General features: G+C 36.4%; 1 long non-coding RNA gene across 1 annotated transcript; it reads right to left on the reverse strand.

Moving 5' to 3' along the window:
* Nucleotides 1-2,711: 2,711 nt before the first annotated feature.
* On the reverse strand, nucleotides 2,712-9,525 carry LOC109043185 (uncharacterized). The gene is made up of 3 exons (XR_002010156.2): nucleotides 9,501-9,525; nucleotides 5,875-6,082; nucleotides 2,712-3,339 (listed from the first exon to the last, which is right to left on the reverse strand). It is a non-coding gene; the product is annotated as an uncharacterized lncRNA (long non-coding RNA).
* Nucleotides 9,526-9,794: the final 269 nt, after the last annotated feature.

Below are 9,794 nucleotides of genomic sequence, written 5' to 3' on the forward strand. Positions count from 1 at the left end.
CTTGTTATCCAAGCCACTCGATGCACGCATACATTCTGCATTTTATTTTTTCATTTTTTTTTCCGATCAGCATCATTAAAATTATTTAATCACTTCTATCACTTCTATAGCACCTAGCACCTAGGCCAGCTTTTTTCAATACGTGTTATAAAGGGAACCTGTAGACCCTAATAAAATACTAGGAGGAATCAATCTCACATTGTTTTTAAAGAAAATAATAAATGAGTTTGAGTATTGCATAAAATGAAAGAATGCTAAAACAAAAATGAAAAAAAAAATGAAAAATGAATGAAAATGTAAATGAAATGTAAATGAAATTGCATTAATGAGTATTTGCATGAAATTGAAGGAGCGCTCTTAGAAGTTTGGATTATGATTTTGCTGGCACTGACCCATTGCACGTCGCAGGCCTAGAGAACTATTCGAAAGTTTAACTGTCAGTTCCCGGATTGAAAGTGTGAAACTGAAACTGGTATGAGCGGAAGAGCTGTGCAAATTGGGCCCCGTCGGCTGTATTGTTTAACAAGTTGACCGCATTTTTTCAACTTTTCCTTTTCTTGAATGTTAATTCACCTATTAAACCTTTCATATCGTAGCCTAGACGGACACTCTGCTATTTGTAAGCGAGAAACACATCAACCTCCCTCCAAGGAGGAAGTCTTTTGAATCGTTATCTCGCTCAATGTCGCAGTATCCTTCAAATTTTAAAAACACACCAAAGAGGTGAGGTACTAAAGACGTACAAAAAATTAGAATGAAAGTGAGGAAATGATCTCAAATGCGTTTCACTGCATTAGTTGCCATTTTATAACTGTAATTGTAATTTTTGGTATTTTTGCCTTTGGCTTCCCCTCAGAATAGTATGGAACACGGATTATTCTCCATTTAGATCTACAGTCTTCATACCACATTTTTATTTTTGCTCTTTTTTCTCTTTACATATTAGCAATTAATTGTAAAAACTGCCTTCCTTTTATCTCGCTCATTTTACCACTTGGGCGAAACAACAGTGCTGCTCCTCGTATAAGAAATTATCAAAGTGGAGTGCATCATCATAAAATGGATACTAAAAGCTAAATATTTGATCTCCCAATCCGCAAAAATAATCTTTCTTACAATCTTTTTTCCTTCCCAAAATGTAAAATTTGAAAAAAAAAAAAAAAAAATACCAGATGCGTGTCGTTTAATAATGAAAATATGACGTAAACAGAATTCTAAGTTGACTACATTTTACTGCATGAAAGACAACCTTCGATAGCATTGTGAAGCTGCTAAAATTGATTGTGAAACTTCATTTGCCATGGGAAATTAACCTATAAAAGTGTTGACAGTTTCCATTTGCATACTAAACAAATGTTACTTAATTGATAAAGTAACTCATACCTAGATATCAAAAAATGTTACTTAATTGATAAAGTAACTCATACCCTAGATCTCATTTATTCATCTGCTTTCGGTTTTTATTGAACGTGCAAGTTGGACCAACTCGCAAAAAAAGGGGAAAAAACAAAACAAAAACAAACATTTAAAAATCTCAATGATAATAAAATACGGAACGCTGTAGGGGGTGTGGCTTCGAGGAGACCCCCGCCCTCTCATTATTACGCCATTTTGTTTTTACGTGTTAAATGATAGAGACCTTACGTTACAAAAGCGTCACTGAAGTCCGCAATTTAACGTTACCCAGTGGCGATTCTTGAAAGTTGACAATACTATTTTTCCTCCATTTGAATGTATGTAAAACAGTCGATTCTTAGTGAAGCAGCTTGCCTCGCCTAAAATCGATATTTTTAATTGATGTAAATGGAGGAAAAACAGTGTTGCCAACTTGCAACGCCGTCTTTGACTTTGCCTACATATTTTGTGAAATAGAATTCTGTCACTCAAGTTTCTAACGGAGGATAATTAGATTTACAGTGAAGTTGAAAAATCAGGCGTCATTTTTTGATAATAGGCTGTGAAGTAATATCAATTTTTTTTTCCGCAATTAAGAAACCGTGCCAAAAACTTTAACCTGTGAGAAAATTAAATATATGGTCCATCAAATCTTTGTCTACCTGTTTCAGTGGCAATATTTCTTAGAATAAAGTAAAGAAATGTACCTACGGATAAAACAACATCTGCACAGAATTTAACCTCAGAAAATGCGGAATGGCGAAAAATCACAAAATGGAAAAGTGTAATGATTAGAAACTGACATTCGCATGACGAATAAATATTACCCCTGCTGGTTTGCTTGCTTTGGGTAAAGAATATGTGAATCGCACAATCTGGAAGTTCTCCGAGCATTTACATCTGATGGGTATAAATTCTGCATAATGTTGTGGTTAGTATATGAAAATGATATTTACGTAGGATACAGACGTGTATTTTAAAGCTTCGTTACGAAGCTAGTAAAACTGAGGGACTTGGAAGAAAAGGCGCACAAGCGAAGTTTTTGAAATAATTGAGATGAGATGTTAATGATTTCAACTAAAACCAGTCTTTAAATATATTCATGTAAAAAATTCAATACCAAAATTCAATGCTAAAATCCAATATTTAAGTATATTTAAGTATTAAAAAGTGAACTGAAACTTCCTTCCCGCCATAAGACTCAATTTAATTTTAAAACTTAAACACGTATATCAAAATATCAAAAACTGCACTGATGCGCCTCGTCCTTCAAGCCCCTTAATTCAAAATCATCAGGTCGGCATTAATGAGAAGAATTTATTTTTTAATAAGTATTTCTTTTATTAAAATCTACATTTATTCATTTGGAACGCAGAAAATCATTTGTTCAATTCAACTAAGCATGAAATTGTTTTTCCTCTAAACTTTAAGTCTGCAAGTCTCAAAAGTCATTTATGACACTAATTGGTTAAAATAAGTTACGATAGGTAATGAAATATTGAGTCGTAAAAAATTACAATAGTAACAAGTAAAAAGCTAAAATATCACAACAAATCTATAAAAAACTGGTAATAAGTACAAAGTAGCGAGTCGGTTTGAGTCGATGAAACTTACTTAAAACTTAAAAACGGCTCGGCGCGCTGCTCGTGGATTAAATTTCCTGAGACTTGATTCCACGTCTTCCTTCCTGTTCACAACATTGTCTCATTTGCTGTTCTCTGGCATCGTCGAGCGTCTCGCAGTATTGGTTGAGGGAGTAGTTGTAGCAGTAAAATCCAAGTTTCGAGCCGCAGTTACCCGTCGCCTTTCCATCCCACATGTTTCCACCAATTCCGCTACCGCACCGCGTAATTTTCTTCCCTTGAACCATTCCTAAGATCACCACAAGGACGGCCAAAAATACGCTCAGGCTGAAGTATTTCATCGTGATGTACTTTTTAAAATCTGAAACGAAAAATTAAACATTCGAAGGATTAGGGCATGCTTTCTGGAAACATTTCAGTTTTGAATTTGAATACGTGTAAAAATACAATTGAGGTTTCTAGGTCGGGTATCTGAAGTTCGCAGTCCGAAAAACAAATTTTCTCGAACTAGCTATTCAAGTTCTAACGTCGTAAACGCATAGGCGGTTCTAGATCTTCATGCTTGGGGGTGCCCAGAGGTGGAAAATGTCGGAGACCGATTCCGAAGGGGACGGTCGCTCAGGGGAGGCCCAAGTTTCGGCCCTCAAGTTTTATCCCTTCCCTACCCTCCTTTCTCTTTTTTTTCCCCTTCCTCTCTACTTAAATACCTATAAATTCAATGTAGAAAATTTGTAGCAAAACTTTCCATCAAAACTACAATCTTACCATAAAAAAAAACAGTAGAATCTTTGTAAAACACGGCTATCAATATTAATTCTGTTGAAAACATTTTCAATTGATTGCTGGGATTTTTACTCAGTGTGAGCGAATATATAGAGTCTTTAAAAGCAGTAATTTCACGGTTCCGATAACCGTACTTAATTTTTGCTTGGGAGTGCCCGGCACCCACTGGCATCCCCGTAGAACCGCCTATGCGTAAATGTCAATCTCTCACTCATGGGTTGATTTTGAACTTTTGGAACGCGTCCGGTCTGTTTTGCTCGAAATTAGAACTATAAAACAGATTTTTAAGATGGAAAGAATAAACGCGTAAACTCTCGCGAGAGTTTTCTTTTTCTCTATTAAAAGGAAAAGGATATTCTCGCGCCGACAGGTCATTTTGAACAGTACAACACCGAAAACATAGCAAAATTGGACTGCATTTTTAATTTGGAACTATAATTTATTGCTCAGTTTACAGACAACGTATGTACCGTTAGTTTCCCTGCGCACTTGAGTGTTCTTACAGATGAGCCAGAAATTGTAGTTTTGAATTAAAAAATGTAGTCCAATTGTTTGTTGTTCTTTTACATGTATTCTGAAGTCTCTTTTTCCACAGCGAATTTGCAGAGATAAAAAATTAAGATTTCCAGAAATAGGGCATAAGGCCTCGTGTTCCTTTTTTCTTAGACTTATTTAAAACTTTAAGGGCTTCTTTTTTTATCAAAATCTCTTCAGCTTTATTTTCACAAAATGGAATTATTTTGTAACATTCTAACGTTATAATATGATATCCTCAGATAGACATGGCTATGAAGAATGAAGGTAATATGACGATTTGATGATCCCAGCAATTAACGCTTCTCAGATTTTGGGAAGTCGCAGAGAGTTAAATGGTTTACATTTACAATAATTCTCAGATCTTACGAAAATGCCTCGAAAAATTGTTATTTGATCACTTGACTCAATAAGTTGGGTTCGGTTTAAATGGAAAACATATGTTCACTGCTCAAGAATGTGCAATGGAATTTCGTGGATATTTCAGCTTTGATACAAATCTGGTGGTGTTCAATAAATGTACGGAAATCATTCGAATTTTAGTCTGATGGAGTGTTATTACCTGAAATTGAAACAGCACTGTAAATAAAATTTCATTTTATCAGCCTCAAAAAACGAATCTCAGATTTTGTTCAAGCAAGGTAATTTTTTCTCAGCCGATAAATATGCATTTATAGCGGGTGGTTTTTTTTCCAGAAAATTTCTGTATCTTACCTTCAATCCTCCAACACTTTTTAACACTACAAACTGAGTTCATAAAATGTTTAAAATTAACGCACGTGAAGCCACAATAAAATAATTGTTTGAAGCAAATTTTTCGGCCGTGCCTTTTTAAAAAAAAAAAAAAAAAAAAAAAAAACTCGCTCTACATAAACAGTTGCACATTCTCAAACTAGCAAACCTAAAATATCGATTTCTTGAAGAAGAATTAATACCTAATCATGGTCTAGAGAATGTTTTATTCGATAGAGATGCAAGACTTATTCAAAATTCGTGAAGATCCCCCAATGAATTTTGTCGATCTAAAATGGCACTTTTAATGAAAACTCTACATCGGCAACCTAAACGCCAAAAATGTTGATCTAGCTTAGAAAAGAAATATAACTCAGGTCTGTCCTGAATTCTTTCTCAATCATGTTAACATCTCCTGTCGAGATAGTATTTTCCCCAATAGTCGTGCGTTTCCTTCTTACTACTGCTTATAATGGAAGTTTAGCACGGAAGAGTTTGTCGAAATACCAGCAATAAAGCAAATGAAAACTGAAGTAGGTAATGCTGAAAGTACAACTTTAAGACGCGTGATTACCATTAATTTCTCGATACGGATGATGTGCTATGATAAATTAATTGAATGAAAATGCACGAAACACAAAAAATTAAAATCCACCCATGAACTTTTTTCTTTGATTGCATTCACTGGATAACTATGAGAAGGAGGAGCGGTGGGGGGCTAAAAGCTAGAGTTCAGTCACGTATATCTCTCTCTTCATGGCTTGAATAAAACAATTTTCTTTTTAATAAAAAAAAGAAAAACTAAAAACAAATCGGCACACCAGAAACAGGATATGAATTTACATACCTTTTTGTCAAATAGTAGATTAGTAGTTGTAGGTCGCTGGAAAACAGGAGAGAGTCAGGGTCCGTTTTAAAGTTGCAGTCAACACAGCGATGGTCAAAGCTCGAATGAGGCGACGGCAGAGGACGAATCCGTCCTTTCCTCTTTATCGCGGTGCATTCGGAGAAAACAAGGACCCTCGACCAAAGTCCAGGATCATGGTCTTCGTAATCTGGAAGTGTATCGAACTTTCGAGAATGATGACTGATGATAGGAAACATGATTAATCTGTTAACGATGAGATCGACCGTATTTCGTCCCGTAAACAAGTTTATATTTGTGTCCTGTCAATCTGCCCACCTTCTGATCTGCCGTGATTGCGAAGAAGTGAGTGCATGCTGGGATGGACCTCGAGACACATAAAGCATGTGCAAACCATGGCTCGTACAGAAACGCACTTACTGCTCACTTCGCTATCACGGCAGTGACAGGCTTCGATACCGATCGACACACTGCCGTGCTAAGGAAGAACGCCGTATGAACATTCGAGAGTTGCCAAGTATCCTTGGATAAAATGTTTATTTTTGAGGAAAATTATGAATATTTTTCCTTGAAAATTTTAGACACTTCAGGCTGAATTACAAACGAAATTATCTAAGAAATTGGCGGAAAAATATTCAAAAATTTTCCTGAAAATTAGTGATTTGCCGGAGGAAATTTGGCAACGCCTGAAGGCTCATACGGCGTTTTTCCTTAGCATGGCAGCATAGGTCTAGCTTGTTGCAAACAAAATTCCGGACACGCATACGAAGGCCTGCAGGTTTATTGACGAGGTGATAGGACGAAACTTTTCAGACGAGCATGAGAACATTTTTTTTGAAATTTTGAAATTTTTCATGAGACTTTTGATAAGGGTGCCTTGTTGTGGAATTGTTAAGTTTTTTCGTACACCAACAATGTACTCCATTTTTTAATGATAAATATACTAAAACAAGCAGTGAACTCCAACACAATGTGTTGATAAGGCGCGTCATTAACTCGCACATATCAACCCCTTTAGTTTTCATTTACAGAGATTTCAAAATAGGCAAACAGCACAAAAAGAGAATTCACGATCCAACACTGCGAGGTCAAGACGCACCTTGACGAGACCGTGTATTGTGAAAGTAGAAAGCTATTCGATCGAATTTAACTTTTTTGATCTGCCTCAAGCAAAATCTTATCAGATTCTTGAAGAAAAGTGCTACGGAATAATTTAAGCGAAGAAAGGAAAAATTCTGTCGAACTCCTAGAAGATAAAGTCGATTTAAAGGTATTTTGGGGCTAAAATACCCAAATCACCGGTAGTATAAATCCCGTTATATTATTGAAAAGAAATTGACTCGATATAAATGCAATTGCATTAAATACGTCTTGATTTTGTTATTTTAAACGTCTATCCATGCAAAGAAGTTCAACCATGTCGTTGCTTTATTCATTCATGAATTGAAAGTAAGCAATCTACATCCCGAAAATCTACTGATTTGCCGTAAAAAATTGCAGAAACTTGATATACCAGGTCGATGCACCCACTCGTTGAATTTACCAACCAATTTTGTGAGTGCAAATGTGTAAGAATCAATATGCTATAGTCATTTTGGGTGCATTTATTTTTCATGAAACAATAATAATTTCAATCCCGAAAAACCATCAATTTTCCGTATAAAATCGAAAAAATCAAAATATGTCAACTCCCCGACGTGAAAATTAGATTCTACGTATGTAAATACTTATGTATCGATATGCTGAACAGAAACTATGTGTGGACAGTCAGAAGCCCGCGGCAACATTAATTCAACAGAAAAACTGTAAAAATTAGATCGGATTTTAGCCGCTTTGCCCGCCTCTCCTCGTTACTTACAACAAACCGTTCTTATACTCATCTCAAAATTTTTCTCAGAGCTTTGGGTTATTATCAGCTTCCATTTAAACTCCGGTTCGATGGCCGAATCGGCTGCCAAAAAAGCAAGCCACTGTTAAAGGGTTCTATGAGAAATTCGTGATAGTATCGGCTCTCAGGAAATCACCCCATGGCTAAAATTGGTGGTATAAATGTTTAAGTGCTTAAAATAATCGTATTCAAGAAACTAAGGAATTAAACTATGGAGTTAATTTCTTTTTAATAATATAACGAATTTACTACCGGTGATTTAGCTATTATAGCCCCAGAATACTTTTAAAGCGCCTTTGCGTTCCAGAATCTCGACGGAATTTTTTTTTTTTTTTGCTTAAACGATTCAAGAAACATTGTAGTTAAAAATATAAAGATTTTTCGATTTGGACGTATAAAAAATGTTGAACTCGTTCAGGCACACCGTGTATTGTATGGAGTACTGCTGTTATTCGACCGTTGTCTTCAGGTCAAAATTCTTACAAAGAAGCCCCTTGCAAGAGATGAATTTTTTGTAATTTCTCCCAGTTTTTTCAGCGTTAGGTATATAAATGAATTGCTTGTCAAATTTTGAGGTCAATTATATTTAATTGTAATTTATACTTTCTTTTTTTCCCTTCATTTTATTTTTCGTATCGAGGAGTCGAGGTTTTGTTGATTTCTTCGGATTTCGATTACTGTAACTTCTCTTCTATTCGGCCGATTTTTATGAATGAGGTCTCTTTTTATTTGTGTTTTAACGGAGAGTAAGGAAAAAATTGCTAAATACATGCGAAACAATTTTTTTTGAAAATTGGATGAATCCTAGCGTGACGGTGAAATGGTTAATGAAGCGTGAGTAATTGGGGTACGGGTATCGGCCGCGTTGGGACCCAAGGCGGCCCAAGGCCCATTGTTCTTCGTGACGCCGACGCAGTGATCAGGAGCGTGGGGACGAGAGGGCTGAGTGGACTCCTGTATGAGCCACGTTTAGCAAATGGTCTAATGAGTCTCGAGGCTCATCACAGATTGCACTTACCACTATCCTGCTGGCCCCGGCTATCAGAGCAAGGAGTACCAACTTTTGAAAAGGATAACAGTGGTGTGGAGATATGTCAAAGCAACGTTGTGAACAAAACGGAGTGAGTGAAATTCTCATTCAAGGAGTGCCGAACTGGTCAGCCATCCTCGAATCAGTTCGCTTGCTTCCGCTTATATATGCATATTTTAAATCAGCGCGCCCTACTCTTAGGCTTTTTTAAAAAAAACCAAGTAACGTAGACTCTTGGTATTCACTGCACATAAACTAATGAGCCCCAGAATGAGAAACAACTTTAAATCACAATTATTGACGGATAAATAAACTTTTTACACGCTTTGGAAAATCTCAGAAGTTCGCGGTAGTCACTTTTTGGTAAGGAACTAAGGGACTCGGTTATTGTATCGAGCAGGGTTCGAAACGATCGCAAAGGCGGTATACTACGTATACGCGCCAACAGAGGAAACTAGATTCTCGAGGAAGACGGTCTACGTAAGCAGATAAATGATAAATTGCACCGACAGAATTCGAGCACTGGCCACCAGATTTTCTGGGAAGCAAGTAACATTACGAATCTGGTTACTACTAACATCCGTTTAAAACTGGGTTTTTCTAAAGTTAGATCACATCAATTTTATTAGAATTCAATCTAGATCTTAACATTTATATTTGTTGGTGACTGAAAGCTCTATTTTTGCTTACCGCGCAGCATCATGAGCTGAGTTTACGCTAATCTCTAGCGCCGGACCCGAGGTAAAACTTGTTCCGGTGCGTAAATGCAACACCTCAAGATCGGCGGTGGCATATTGCAGAGATAAACACTTAAACAGGAACTTTCCATACAGTCAACGATTTGAATGAATGGATACATTTTATTCAAAGTCTGGCAGCACTTTTCAAGCATTACTGACGGCTAGACGATTTTATTACTTTAATCGTGTTGGACTTGTTGAAAGCTTGCGGATCGATGATTGAGCGCACGCGTCAATGATAGAG

The sequence above is a fragment of the Bemisia tabaci genome, chromosome 1 (assembly GCF_918797505.1).
Source record: "Bemisia tabaci chromosome 1, PGI_BMITA_v3".
NCBI lineage: Eukaryota > Metazoa > Arthropoda > Insecta > Hemiptera > Aleyrodidae > Bemisia > Bemisia tabaci.